Source organism: Zalophus californianus, chromosome 2 (assembly GCF_009762305.2).
Source record: "Zalophus californianus isolate mZalCal1 chromosome 2, mZalCal1.pri.v2, whole genome shotgun sequence".
Classification (NCBI taxonomy): Eukaryota; Metazoa; Chordata; class Mammalia; order Carnivora; family Otariidae; genus Zalophus; species Zalophus californianus.
In genome coordinates, this window is record NC_045596.1 from 95,206,726 (window position 1) to 95,223,459 (window position 16,734).

Consider the following 16,734-nt stretch of genomic DNA (forward strand, 5'->3'; position numbering starts at 1 on the left):
TGTTTATAGCAGCAATGTCCACAATAGTCAAACTATGGAAAGAGCCCAGATGTCTATTGACAGATGAATGGATAAATGTGGTGTGTGTGTGTGTGTGTGTGTGTGTGTGTGTGTGTGTGTGTATATATAATGGAATATTACACAGCCATCAAAAATGAAATCTTGCCATTTGCAATGACGTGGATGGAACTAGAGGGTGTTATGCTAAGTGAAATAAGTCAATCAGAGAAAGACAACTATCATATGATCTCACTAATATGCAGAATTTAAGAAACAAGGCAGAACATCACAGGGGAAGAGAAGAGAAAATGAAACAAGACCAAACCAGAGAGGGAGACAAAGCATAAGAGACTCTTATTAACCTTAGGAAACAAACTGAGGGTTGCTGGAGGGGAGGGGGGAGAAGGGATGGGGTGGCTGGGTGATGGACATTGGGGAGGGTATGTGCTATGGTAAGCACTGGGTGTTGTGTAAGACTGATGAATCGCAGAGCTGTACCCCTGAAACAAATAATACATTATGTGTTAATTAAAAAAAAAGATTGGGGAAGACATTTTAATAATCTGTAGCACAAAAATATAGGTGGCCTATGAATTATCATTAAAGTACCTAATTTATGAAAAGATTCTTAGAAATCATCCAAATTTATAGAATATTAATTCAACACTCTTTTCTATCTTCTACCATGTTTGTTCAATGATTATGTTCACCCATTCAACCAATATTAAGATTATTTGGGAGTCTGAATGTACCAAGCAGTATTTTAGGTGCTGGGGATATAGAAGGAAACAAATCAGGCAAAATCCTTGACTTACAATTTAGTGAATAAAATAAAGAACCTAAAAATATAATATTATGTCAGATAATGCTATGTGTGCTGTCAGGGTAAGGGGATAAATATTAAACATTGACAGATGGTGTTTTAGAAAGAACAATCAGAAAAGGACTCTGAGCAGAACTCATACATGTGTGGATTTAATGGCAGGATGGCAGTTATTACAGAACCTCAATAACATGTTCCTCCTCTCATGAAGTTCTCATATGAACCAATTTTCCTCCAGTAGAAACAGTCATGAGCCTAATCTGGCATTTTACACCATGTGACCAGCCTGTTTTCTAAAGCAGCTGATTACACTGGAACCATTTCTAATACAAAGTAGGCAGTGATGTTCCTCAGGGAAATATGCATTTATTCTGAATTTATTTTTGCTTTCCATGCCTGCCTTCTTTTCTTCAGGATTATTGAAAGCCTCTGTGGTTGCATTGAATGCCTTTGATTATATCATGGTAGCCCATCTATACTGCTTCCTATTTAGGATTTTATTTCAGAGCAAATGAAGGCATCATTAAAGAGATCTGTTGGTGTTGCTATACATTACCCCAAAGCACCTAGCCTTAAAGAATAAGGATGCCAACACTAAGCATAATTCAAAATAGGCTCAGATCAGTGATCTGTATATGAGATCGTTTTTCTCAGTGCCAATATACATGTATCTTGCCTCCAAGATGGCAAAGTGGGATAGATCATTTGATTACAATTAACAATCTGTTTTCAAAATAAATAGGAAGTTGTAGTGTCTGCTGGGGGACAAGTGAAGAAGATTACTGCTGTGAAAAGAAAAAAGGAAGGAGTAGGGAATGGGAGCCCCGAGTGTTCCCTTCATTAACAAACACACTGGCATAAAGTTTAGAAATCTTAACTATATACATAGGACCATTTGTGTACTATCTGTGTAGTTTAAGACCACCAATATAACTTTATGTGCAGGTCACCCATGGCTTAAAACCCATGGGACAAAGTTTTAGGTGTCTCAGGCTGAAAAAATTCATTTCCCTAAACAGTTGAAGATAAAATGTAATGCATAAAAGAGAGAAATCACAAGTACTATGCACCAGTAGCAGTAAGAAAAGTGAAGTGAGAACCGTGTACTTTGCCGTATACCACTCTCTCTTTCTTTCTTATTATATACATATGTATATCATACTTATTTTTCTGCATTATCGTACATATTATATATCATATAGATGGATTCATGTGTATTATACATGCATATCTCTTCGATATATGTAATATATATTTATGTAGAGAATTTTTTTATTTCATGTTTGAGTGGAGAGAACTAAAGAAGGAGTGGCCATCACCCAGAGATAGTGGGCTTGAAGATGAATGTGGAATTGATTAGCCTTGAGGTACACTTTGTATTGTTTGAGGATAATTGAATTATGTTAATAAGAATATAGCTGGGGGGAGTGAAACAATAGGAGGAAAGGTTTATATTGACATTGTGAAGCCAAAGTGTGGATACTTAGGATACTTCCGTTTTCTTTTTGGCTTCCCAACATATGACTCATTTTACTGGGAGAATCTCTATGTCCACAAGGAGAGAATTTGACTCTAATTATAGGAAGCCAAAAATGACTGGATATTTACTTCCCTGGTTGCCTCTCTCACCTAGATTACACAAAAATTACTTATCTTCAGAGGTCCTTACCTTTGACTTGTATGCAGGATTTAGTGATACAAAGAAGCGGGAACCAAAGAATGCATTTGTGACTAAATGTTGCCCCTAGTAGAAGCAGCAACATGGAGTTTTCATGAGAAACAGTAGCATGATTGCTAATAGCATCCAGTGTCCATTTCAAACACTCCCTATGGTGCAAGGTATGGAGTCTGGTGTTGAAGGTTGGCAGCTGATATCTTCACTAGAAAGGTTAAGTGAGTGATAATTGGTCATAGCTCTGGCTGATCAGCTTCTTTTTCCTCCTGCTGACTTTCTGAGCCTGTTTCTCCATCCTAGAGATTATCTAAATTAATATTAATAAATTATTTTTGCTTAATTTAATGAGACTATATTGTTCACAAATAAGGAACAAACATGACTAGCATGTAAATAGACTTTTTTAAAACAATTTTTATTATTGTATACAGTCTACATTTGGGTCATGAACACATAATACTCATGACACTAGTTAATTATATTACCTTCATATGAATTATAAATTCAAGGAGACTTTCTTTAAATGTCTATTGTAAAATCCAACAACGTACTTTATTCTAATTTGTAAAATAGCATGTTTGTTTCTATGATATTTATTCTGAAAGAGGAAAATTCCCCAGAAATAAAGTAGAGTCATGTTACAGAGTTAGGACACTGTTGATTAGATATTTAGGTTTATATTTTGGTTTTCTATTACATTATTTCCTTACCAATGTTCATATCCTTCCTGGAGTGGCTTAATGTCAGAAAACATCAAACTACTGGTAATTAGGAGACCCAATAATGTAGTGGCTTAAAAAAAATAAATTTCTCATCTAACACTTCTGGAGGGAAGAGTACAAGACAGTGGTACAGTTCTGCTCAATCACTGTGCTCATCCAGGGACCCAGGCTGCTTCCATACTGTTGTTCTATTCTCTGGGTTAGGGGTCTGTAAACTTTTTCTGTCAAGAGACAGAATGTAGGCGGTTTGGGCTTTCCAAGGTATATGGTATCTGGTACAGCTATTCAACTCAGTTGTTTTGCTGGAAAAGTAGCCATAGACTATGTCATGATTGGGCATGGATGTGTTCTAATAAAATTTTTAAAAGAACAGGCAGAGGGAGAGATTTGGCCTATAGGCTGCAGTTTGCCAAACCTTGTACTAGGATGTCTCAGTTCCACTGGCAAGGAGAGGAAAGGAAGTAACATCCAGACATGGAAGTGACAGATATCACTTTGGTTTCCATTCGATTAGCAAAAATTATTCACCATTTCTAACTACAAGGAAGACTAGAATCGAAAATTGATAGTTTAGCTAAGCAGTGGTGTGTCTAGCAGCTACAGGTTCATTTGTTTTTGTTTATTTATTTTGTCTTTATGGAATGAGTGGAGAAAGGATTTTGGTGAAAAACAAGTAATCTCTGTCATAATGACACAGGATTTGGTGAAAAAAAAATGCTGCAAATTGATAACAATATTTTCCTATGATAATTTAGCCAGACAAAAAAAGTGTGGAGAATGACCTCTTAAATATATAATATAAAATTAGATTTATTAAGATTTTACATATCATAAAAGCTATTCTTCAATATTGTTACCTTTGCCATACTAATTAATCCAGTAATTTGAAATTAATTACTAAATTGGAATGCTTAACAAGTATTTTAGAGAATATAATTTGAGAAGTTTTCAACTGTCAGCTCATTTTTTTCTTTTTAGTTTGCATGCCTAACACATTCTTAAACAGAATCTATAATTTACATCCTGCAGAAATTGATAAATTTATCTATGCCATTTTGTGGAGAATGTATGCCATTTGAAACAGCTGAATGCAAACTGGGTTGATGATGCTCTCCAGCTGTCAGTAGTTCACTGGAAAGTGTCATGCTGCCTACAGACATGTCAATATTTTATCAAATATTTTTCTAAAATGCATACACTCTAAATCTATTTCCAGATTTTTCACCTAAAAGACAGTTTAAAAAGGAATTCACTGAAGTTACTAGAATATACAAGGTCCACTGCTTACATATGCTTGATGCCATGAATAAAATTAAAATGCCAACACTATGTAATCATATAATAATGAAATGTACTATTAGTGTTTTATTCTTATATTTTGGATACAAAAGGTAAAAATTTTGGGAATCATTTGTACCAAGACTATCTGCTCCAATCACTTTACATGTTTTCATTAATACAAAATAATAATGATAGTATTTACTTGCTGCTCTCAAATGGCAACTTATGAGAACACTGTTTTTGGCTCTAATACTGAATATATACTGGGATCCACACAAACTTTTATTCTTATTTTTTGTTTCATGTTAGACTCCCCCTCTGTGTTATTCATGCATTAATTCAAACCCTGTGCTTTTTCTTACATTCATATACTGTTAATACATAAAGCTCAATTTGCTGTTGTTTGCTAAATTATTGCCAAATTTTGATACCGTGGCAGTACAATATCCAAAGTTACATTTCTTTTTGTCTCCTAAAAATTTTTTGTATTGATATGATTTGTCAGGACATGATAGGTCTCATTTTTTTCACTTTTTTAAAAATTTTATTTATTTATTTTTATTACGTTATGTTAATCACCATATATTACATCATTGGTTTTTGATGTAGTGTTCCATGATTCATTGTTTGTGTGTAACACCCAGTGCTCCATGCAGTACGTGCCCTCTTTAATACCCATCACCAGGCTAACCCATCCCCACACCCCCCTCCCCTCTAGAACCCTCAGTTTGTTTCTCAGTGTCCATAGTCTCTCATGGTTCGTCTCCCCCTCCGATTCCCCCACTTCATTTTTCCCTTCCTGCTATCTTCTTCTTTTTTTTTTAAACATATAATGTATTATTTGTTTCAGAGGTACAGGTCTGTGATTCAACAGTCTTACACAATTCACAACATTCACCATAGCACATACCCTCCCCAATATCTATCACCCAGCCACCCCATCCCTCCCACCCCCCCACCATTCCAGCAACCCTCAGTTTCTTTCCTGAGATTAAGAATTCCTCATATCAGTGAGGCAAGACTTCATTCCTTTTGATGGCTGCATAATATTCCATTGTATATATACACCACCTCTTCTTTATGTCAATGGACATCTTGGCTCTTTCCATAGTTTGGCTATTGTGGACATTGCTGCTATAAACATCGGGTTGCGTGTAACCCTTCAGATCCCTACATTTGTATCTTTGGGGTAAATACCCAGTAGTGCAATTGCTGGGTCGTATGGTAGCTCTATTTTCGACTTTTTGAGGAACCTCCATACTGTTTTCCAGAGTGGCTGCACCAGCTTGCATTCCCACCAACAGTGTAGGAGGGTTCCCCTTTCTCTGCACCCCCCCACATCTGTCGTTTTCTGACTTGTTAATTTTAGCCATTCTGACTGGTGTGAGGTGGTATCTCATTGAGGTTTTGATTTGGATTTCCCTGACGCCAAGCAATGTTGAGCACTTTTTCATGTGTCTGTTGACTATTTGGATGTCTTCTTTGGAAAAATGTCTGTTCATGTCTTCTGCCCATTTCTTGATTGGATCATTTGTTTTTTGGGTGTTGAGTTTAATAAGTTCTTTATAGATTTTGGATACTAGCCCTTTATCCGATGTGTCATTTGCAAGTATCTTCTCCCATTCTGTCAGTTGTCTTTTGGTTTTGTGGACTGTTTCTTTTGCTGTGCAAAAGCTTTTTATCTTGATGAAGTCCCAATAGTTCAATTTTGCCCTTGCTTCCCTTGCCTTTGGCAATGTTTCTAGGAAGAAGTTGCTGCGGCTGAGGTTGAAGAGGTTGCTGCCTGTGTTCTCCTTTAGGATTTTGATGGACTCCTGTCTATAAAATACTCATGAAAGAAATTGAGGAAGACACAAAGAAATGGAAAAACGTTCCATGCTCATGGATTGGAAGAACAAATATTGTGAAGATGTCAATGCTACCTAGAGCATTCTACATATTCAGTGCAATCCCTATCAAAATACCATCCACTTTTTTCAAAGAAATGGAACAAATAATCCTAAAATTTGTATGGAACCAGAAGAGACCCCGAATAGCCAGAGGAATGTTGAAAAAGAAAAACAAAGCTGGTGGCATCACAATTCCGGACTTCCAGCTCTATTACAAAGTTGTCATCATCAAGACAGTATGGTACTGGCACAAAAACAGACACATAGACCAATGGAACAGAATAGAGAGCCCAGAAATGGACCCTCACCTCTATGGTCAACTAATCTTCCACAAAGCACGAAAGAATGTCCAATGGAAAAAAGACAGTCTCTTCAACAAATGGTGTTGGGAAAATTGGACAGCCACATGCAGAAGAATAAAACTGGACCATTTCCTTACACCACACACAAAAATAGACTCCAAATGGTTGAAAGACCTCAATGTGAGGACATGATAGGTTTTAAATTAATTTCTCCTTGTCTGCCTGACTCCACTACAATGATAACATTTTCTAGAGCAATAAACAAAAGTCTAAAATAATGGGTTACTATATAAAATGGGACTTTTTGGATCCTGGGATCGAGCCCTGCATCAGGCTCCCTGCTCAGCGGGAAGCCTGCTTCTCCCTCTCCCACTCCCCCTGCTTATGTTCCCTCTCTCACTGTGTCTCTCTCTGCCAAAGAAATAAAATCTTTTTTAAAAAAAGATAAACATCTCTCATATTCCTTTTGAGTTGTGCATTAAATTCTGAATTAACATAGCACTAGAATGGCAACTCCTGACTTAATTACTGCTGTTTTCTCATCACAATGCCCTTGAGCAGAACAAAACTGTAAACAATATTACTATGGAAAAAAAGTAAGATTACACAGTAAAACTTTACCAGTTAAGTGATGAAGGATTTTAATTGTTAAACTTACTTGGAGATATATTCATGGGACATTTATACTCTAGAATTATTTTGTGTAATATTTAAGAAGGCTTTTATTTGTATTTTTTAAAATTATTTTTGTTTAATCTTAACTAGGTTGCTTCAGTTTTTTGTTTTGTTTTGTTTTGGTTTGGTTTTTTGGGATCTAGAAACCAAGACTATCTTTTTTAAGTAGGCTTCACGCCCAGTGTGGGGCTTGAACTCACCACTCTGAGATCAAGGGCTTAATGCTCTACCGACTGAGCCACCCAGGTGCCCCCAAGACTATGTTTTTATGACTACATCATAGAGCTTCAGTCACTTCGCAAGAAATGCAAAAGCCTATGTTCTTCCTAATGAGAAACCAGACTGTTCCATATTGTAATTCCCAGGCACAACAAATAAATCAGTGGTGCTATTATACTACCCAGTACTTTAGTACTAGAAATAAGATCTATTGTTTAGCCAATCTGGGTGGTAGAGTTTATTTACATCAATTTCAAATGACTAAGTGCTTTGTATTTAAAGAAATAAGAAAAACAAATTATATGATCAATGACTTAAACTCTATTGAGACGTTTAATATGCTGAAACCACCTAGTTTATGTGTCTAACCACTACTTCGAAAATTGAAACCTATGGAATATAATCATAACCATCTTTATTTGTGTTTCTCACTCTCTCTTTACAATGTATTCAGCAGGAAAATGTTTCCTCTTGACCAGGATTAACACTCAAAGGAAATTTAATATCCTATGACCATTTGAGTCCTAAACATAATTAAACTAGAACTAAAAACATCTAGTTCTATATAAAAATCCTAATTCTGGGCATGACATAAAGTAATACCTTCTGTGAACAGATGAAAAGTACAGATGGACATGTCCATGGCAGTGCTACCAAGGACACAATCAGGAACTGACTGACACAGGGAATTATGGAATGAGGCTGAGGTATGCGCTTCAACAAGAACATAATTTGCAGAGTAGATGAGAAATGATTCTTTGAGATTAAGATATTTTAGTTAAGGGTGCCTGGGTGGCTCAGTTGGTTAAGCAACTGCCTTCGGCTCAGGTCATGATCCTGGAGTCCCGGGATCGAGTCCCACATCGGGATCCCTGCTCAGCAGGGAGTCTGCTTCTCCCTCTGACCCTCTTCCCTCTTGTGCTCTCTATCTCTCATTCTCTCTCTCTCTCAAATAAATAAATAAAATCTTAAAAAAAAGATATTTTAGTTAAAATCTGAGGATGTGGGAATTAATGTAAAAGAACTTTTCCTGAACCAAAGAGAGATCTGAATCTGTAGAGTCAAAGGGATTAATAAATAGCACAGGGAAAATAATAAAGGATAGGTAACCATTTAAAGATACTGGTGAATGTTTTTAATTTCAAGGATTTAAAACATTGGCTATCTACAGATATATGGATGGTAAAAAATAAAGTATATTAAAAAGGTTACATATGTGTTATATTAAAAGGCAGAGAAAAATGTGTCAATCAATACATTGTTTCCTTTATGAAGAGACACTTGATACCTCCCCACCTCCCTCAAGAAAAAGTCCACAGAAGACAGCAGTGTGTTTAGTAACATCAACAATTTACATTCCAATTTAAAAAAACATACCTTTTCACAAACAGATGAAAAATACTTTCTAATCTGGCACTCTGAATAAAATGGTCATTGTAATTAAAATTAAAATCATAAAACTATCCAAGTGTGGATATGGAATATGTTCTTTTAAACATTATAAAATGCAAAGATATGCTATCAAAATTTGACATCATCATATGAAATATTACCCCAAAACTTTATAATTTTAAATTTTAAAATAAAGTTATGCTTGCATATAACTTAAAGACTTGATTAATACTGAAAATATTTTAGGGCAAATGGTAGTTTCCATTTTCTTATTTTCTTTTGCCTCGCCTAAAAGGAGTAACTTTCTCTTTTCTTACTTCTTTTCTTTATGTATTGTTAGTCTTGGCTTTTCATTTTTAGTCATAAATCTGCTCACTTTCAACTCTGGAATATGAGGATTTAATTCTCTTTCCTCTCAACAAGTCCCCTTACATTTTTCTTCTCCCCACCCCCCCACTTTTCTTTCATCCATCTGTTCCTCCATTCTTCAAATAAGGATATATGTGAAGTTTATATTACTTTGACTATGTGATATATTAAGGGATGGAACATACAGTTACACATTTTTTTTTTTGCTTTTCTTAAGTTTAATTTGTCTTGTTTTTACATTTGCTTAGATTTGCTGTGTACTTACCACTATTTCAACCATAAACTCCCTATTTGTCTGAAGTTCTTTTGACACATTAATTCATATCAGTTATTCTATCAGTTTCTTTTTTTAAAATTTTTTGTTATGTAAGCTTCTCTTGGATCTTTCTGACTTACTTCAAGTGGACTAGACTATAAATTTTTTGGCATTTGTCTCCTATTTTGTTTTTTATCTCTGTCATTTTGTTCTACATTCTGTGAGATTTCCTGAACTATATTTCTGAATTTATATATTTGTTTGTTCCTATTACCAATTTTTTTCAAAGTTCATTTTTTTATTATTATTAAAAACATTCTATAGTTTGATAGCTGCAAATTACAGCTCACCTAATACATCTCACCTAATATTAATGGTAGGTTTTTGCGGGGTAAGTGGTATTCTTCTTGAATATTCTCCACTTCCTCCAAACTTTTTTCCTGTTTCCTTTGGTCTTTATCTTTTTATACTGAAGTTTCTTTCAGAAAGCTGGTGATACTTAATGGGTGATTATTTTTATTACTAAGGTTTTCTCTTGAAGTTTTAGAAGAGTTGGGCAAAAGACGAGCAGCTCAGCATCCCTCATGTATGTGCTTATTTTATTCCTATGTTTGTGGTATGTCCCCAGAGTCATTAACTGTAACTCTGCCCCCAGCCCACAGATGCTGTTTTATGTTCCTCAAATAATAAACCTTCAGTTTTATGTTGAAGATTGCAGTAATAGTTGTCCATCTATATAGTATAGGAGAGGATTGAGAAATCTAACTGCCTCTTAAGATAGTTGTTGTTGTTGTTTTTTTTAACTTTCCATTTTAAATCAGTCTGTTATCTTCTTCCCCATCACATCCTTTGGCTTTAAATTCTCAGATGTAAAAATCAGACTAGTTTTCAGTTTTTTGTCTTAGGATTTAGATTTAGTGATTCTGCCTCATCTATCTGTTTACCAGCCCCCATGATTTATTTTTCTTATTCACCTATTTGCCCTATCTTTTTGCATTTATGCCTTTATAAGGTAATTCAGTGTTGTAGTTGTATGCTGATTGAGGAGGGAGCAAAATTAGGTCTTTACGAAAAGTACTTTTAGTGAACTTCCAGCCTTTGATTTATTGATCAACTCTAATACATTTATTTATTATTTAGCTAATTTCTACTCATATTCATTATTTAAATTGACATATAAATTATAATTAGTTTCAGATGAACAACATAATGTGATATTTGTATCAATGTTACAAAATGATCACCACAATAAACCTAGTTAACATCTGTCACTACCATAGTTATAATTCTTTTTTCTTATGATGAGGATTTTTAAATTCTATTTTCTTAGCAACTTTCAAATATGTGAATCAATGTTATTAACTGTAGCCATCATGCTGTACATTATATATCCATGTGACTTATTTTATGACTGGAAGTTTGTACATTTTTACCCCCTCCATCCATTTTACTCACTACCCCTACCCCTGCCTTGGCAATCGCCAAAATCTACGAGCTTATTTTTGTTTGTTTATTTTTTTGGTTGTTTTGTTTTGTTTTGTTTTTAGATCCCACCTATAAGTGAGATCATATGGTATTTGTCTTTTTCTTTATGATTTATTTCATTTAGAAAAAATGTCCTCAACGACCATCCATGTCCTTGACCAAGTGGCAAGGTTTATTATTTTTTATGGCTGAACAATATTCCATACACATTCCATGTACGTACACACATGCCAGATTTTCTTTTTCATTCATCATTTGATGGACACTTAGATTGTTTCCTTATCTTGGCTATTATTATAACTAATGCTGCAGTGAACATGGGAATGCATATATCTTTCTGAGTTAGTGTTTTAGTTTCCTCAGATAAGTACCAAGAAGTGGAATTGCTGGATTATAAGATAGTTCTATTTTTAATTTTTTGAGGAACTACCATACTGTTTTCTATGGTAGCTGCACTAATTTACATTCCCACCGACAGTGCACAAGAGCTTGCTTTTTTCCACATCCTTGCGACATTTGTTATTTCTTGTCTTTTCAATAATTGCCCTTGTACATTCTTGGCTGCTTTGCAATAAATGAATTGACTATATACGTTTGGGTCTATTTCTGGGCTCTCTATTCTGTTCCACTGGTCTGTGTGAGTGTTTTTATCCTAATACCATACAGTTTTGATTACTATAGCTTTGTAATGGAGTTCAAAATTAGGCAGCATGATGCCCCCTGCTTTATTTTTCTTTCTCAAGATTGCTCTGGCTATGTACTCTTTTATGGATCCATTCAAACTTTATTATTATTTGTTCTATTTCTGTGAAAAAAAATGGATTCTACATTGAATCTAGATTTCTTTGGGCAGTATGGACAATTTAACAATATTAATTCTTCCAATCCCAAGAGCATGGGATATCTTTTCATTTATTTTTGTCTTCTTCAGTTTGTTTTATCAATATATTAGTGTTCTCAGTGTACAAGTCTTTTATCTCTTTGATTACATTCATTCCTAAGTATTTTATTGTTTTTGAGGCAATTGTAGATGGGTTTTGTTAATTTCTCTGTCTGATAGTTCATTATTAGTGCATAGAAATGTAATAGATTTTTATATTGATTTTGTACCCTGCAACTTTACTAAATTTATTTGTTCTAATAGTTTTATGATAGAGTCATTAAGGTTTTCTATATACAGTATCGTGCCATCTGCAAATGGTGACAGTTTTACTTCCTTGTCAATTTGGATGCCTTTTTTCTTTTTCTTCCTAATTTCTCTAAGACTTCCAATTCTATTTTGAATAAAAGTGTGAAGAGTGGGCATCCTTATCTCTTTCCTGATCTTAGAGGAAGGCTTTCAACTTTTTAGAGTTGAGTATGATAATAGCTGTGTGATTGTCATATATGGCTTTTATTATCTTGAGGTATATTCCTCTATACCCTCTGTGTATAGAATTTTTGTCATAAATTGATGCTGAATTTTGTCCAGTGCTTTCTCTGTGTCTAATGAGATAACTGTATGATTTTTATCCTTCCCCATTTTGTTAATGTGGTAGATTACAATGATTGATTTGCAGATGTTGAACCAACCTTGCATCCTTTTGATAAATTCCATTTGATCATGATGTATGATCCTCTTAATGTATTACTGAATTCAGGATGCTAATTTTTGGTTGAGGATTTTTGCATCTATGTTCATCAGGGATATCAACCTTTAATTTTCTTCTCTTGTGGTATCTTATCTGGTTTTGGTATCATAATAATGCTGGGCTTGTAAAATAAGTTTGGAAACATTCTCTCCTTTTCCAATTTTTTGGAAGAGTTTGAGAAGGATTAGTTATTAATTATTCTTTGAGTGTTTAGTAGAATTCATTAGTGAAGTTATTTGTTCCTGGACTTCTGATTCTTGGGAGATTTTTTATTGCTAATTCAGTCTCCTTAATAGTAACCAATCTGCTCAGATTTTCTATTTCTCATGATTTAGTCTTGGTAGAGTGTATGTTTTTAGGAGTTTATCCATTTCTTCTAGGTTATTTAATTGGCATATGCTTGTTCATAATAGTCTCTGGTGAATTTTGTATTCCTGTGGTATCAGTTGCAACATCTCTTTCATTTCTGATTTCATTATTTGAGTTCTTTTTTTCCTTGGTGAATCCAGCTAACGATTTGTCAATTTTGTTTATCTTTTTTTTTAAAGATTTTATTTACTTATTTGACAGAGAGAGACACAGGGAGAGAGGGAACACAAGCAGGGGGAGGGGAAGAGGGAGAAGTAGGTTCCCCGCTGAGCAGGGAGCTCGATGTGGGGCTCGATCCCAGGACCCCAGGATCATGACCTGAGCCAAAGGCAGATGCTTAATGACTGAGCCACCCAGGTGCCCCTTGTTTATCTTTTTTAATGAAACAGTGCTTGGCTATATCTTTATTCTAAATTATGATGTTTATTTTAATATTTCTCATTCAGTTTCTTAATTTGAAATATATACATATATTTATTTATTTATAGTAATTTTTTTCTTTTTTTAAGATTTTATTTGTTTATTTGACAGAGACACACTGAGAGAGGGAATACAAGCAGGGGGAATGGGAGAGGGAGAAGCAGGCTTCCTGCCAAGCAGGGAGTCTGATACAGGGCTCAATCCCGGGACTCTGGGATCACTACCTGAGCTTAAGGCAGACGCTTAATGACTGAGCCACCTAGGCGCCCCTATAGTTATTTCTTTTTAGAATGTTTTGTTTAAGACGCCTGGATGGCTCAGTTGATTAAGCGTCTGCCTTCATTTCAGATCATGATCCCAGAGTCCTGGGATCAAGTCCCACATCGGGCTCCCCACTTCTCCCTCTCTCTCTGACAAATAAAAAATAAAATAAAATAGTTAAAAAAATAAAATAAAAATGTTTTATTCATATCAAAATAATACTTGTACATGGCTTCACGAGTCAAATCATCTTAAAAGATTTATAATTTAAGAAGAATTCAGTTACCCAATTCCTTTCCTTGCTGTGGTAGTCTTATTCACCAAAATCAAACTGTAATCATTTTAGCTGTTTCTTTAGGTATTTAACTCTATATTTCTAATGATATGTATCTCTTTACACTAGACATTTTCTGTTGCCATGCTATTTTGGTTGATAATGATTTAACACTTTTGCTATTCCCCCTCTGCCTACCCTGCACACTTACAGGCCCCTTGATCTATCTTTCAGATAAAATTGTATTCAATTTTAAATTGGTATTCCTGGTTTTTATTAATTTGACCATGTGAAAATATGTTTATTTATAAGGAGATTATTATCACATATCTTTTTCCATGCAACTACTTTTGTCTAATATTAATAATTGACTTTGTTTCATTTATATACTTTTATTTGCTCATGGTGCTAATTCTACACATTCTCTAACATAGGTGTAAATCTTTCAACATATCCCATCATATATCCCATTTATCAGCAATTTTTTTGCTTCTTGTTTTTCTGGTGAAAAGTATTGAATTGACTTGTTGAATTTTAGACTTCCTGTTTCAACCTTTACCGTTGTTCTTTGGTCATGTTGCATAATTAACACCCTCAATTTCCCTTAACCATCATCCAAAGATTTCAGAAGATATTCTTTTTACATTCTCATGTGTAGTAGTCTACTTGTTATGAGTTCCTTATCTTCTTTGTCTTTATTTGTTTTCATACAGCAAGACTGCATGAATTTCTTAAGATAAGGCTCATGAGAAGCAATCTTTTCAAGCTTTACAAAGATGTTGAAGGAGTGGTTTTCAGATGTTCAGAAGCTTGTTTCTGTACATATAAAGTTTGGATACCTATTAGATATTCCAGTGGAGATTTTGAGTAAGGCATATGGTATTCAAATCTAGAATTTAAAGGAAATTCAAGTTTAGAGTTTTGAGCTATAGGTAAATATGACATTTATATAACAAGTGACTAGATGAAATCACAAGAGTGTGAGTACAAAAGAAAAGATAATAATAGGTCCAGGGTCTGAGTTGTGGCACTATAACATTAAAGAGTATGAGAGATAAAAGAAAACAAATAAAGAGATTGTGAAGGCTTAACCAGTGTGGTTGAAGGAAAATTAGGTAAGTATTATGCCCTGGAAATCAAAGTTGGAGGAGAAACAATTATTTGTAGGTTATTATTTCTAGCAATAAAATTATCTCTTCTAGACTTATAAGATACAGATAATTTCATACTTGAAAACTTTCTGTTCTTCAGGAAAAGAACATGAAAAAAGAGGGGAATAAAAGAATGTCTAGTCTAAAACAAAACCCAATATCTCAGTGGAATAGACACATACCAAAAACGATGAAGAGTGAACAAGGCCTGAATCTGTGGACATGCTTGATTTTGATCCTAAAGCAAGCAGTAGTTGTGAAAGAAATTTTAAAATGTTTGGGGAAATGAAGACAAAAGTACTAGCCCAGAAATAGAGACATAGTGTGACTTAAAGCCAAAGAAGAAGAAGAAGAAGAAGAAGAAGAAGAAGAAGAAGAAGAAGAAGAAGAAGAAGAAGAAGAAGAAGAAGAAGAAGAATATGAACTCTATTGAACTGTAGAATATCCAAGAGGGGAAGATGGCAGAGTACAAGGACTGTAAGCTCACCTCATCTCAGGGATACAACTAGATAACACCCACATAAGCATACGTAACCCAGAAAATGACCCCAAAACTGGCAGAATAAACTCCACAATCAAAGGTAGAGAAGAGGCCATTGAAGAAGGGAGGAAAGGCAGTGACATGATTTGAGACCTAAACAGACGTTGGCCTTCAGTGAACAGGAGGGAACCAGGAGCACAGTGAAGAGCAAGGAACAAATGATCACATTTGAGACCCCACACAGGGGAGATGAACCCCCATAACATTTGGCTTTAAAAGTGAGAAGAGCTGAATTTCATGAGTTCTTACAACCAGCCAGACTCAAAGCCTGGAATTCTAAAAATCAGTGGGCTGGGCTCTGGGAGAGCCCTGAAGGTGTTAGGAACCTGAGTCCCACCCTTAAAGACACAGCACAACAAGCTTGCCTGAAGAGATACAGTGTAGAACCAGCAGTTTGAAAAATGACTGGGATGCACAGGAAGAATTATTTACTCATCACAGAGCATGTCCCAGAGAGATAGAGACCTCAGATAGACCCCTCCAGGAACAAAGAGCTGGCAAGCACCATTTCCCTCCCCCATGAACCAGCATAAACACAGTCACCTGCAGGAACCAGCACAGTGCCAACACTCGCCTACCTAACTTGCTTGCACCAAGCCCTGCCCCCCTAAGCTTCTGCAGATCTGCCCTCCCCAACCTCCCCCTAGAAGACTCCTGCAAATCTTTCCAACACTACATCTCCCTACCTGTACCTTTTGTCTGTGTTGGTCCTGGCAGCTGTGATAGGTGCTGAAGAAGCCTGAAGTGCATCTAGTTAACAGTGTGTACCTCACCTACATACACTTTGAAGATCCACTTAAGCTGGCCAGGTCCTAGCAGCTGCAGCTCCAGGTCTCATTTAGCATGTAGACTAGTATGTACCCTGTTAAAACACACCCCACACCCACCAGGGACAAAACATTGCCCAAAATAGGCAAAGAGCATGTATAGACAGCTGGTTTGAAGGCAAAAATGTCAAGAATACAACAGGGCAAAACACACACAGGAATCACTCTTGAA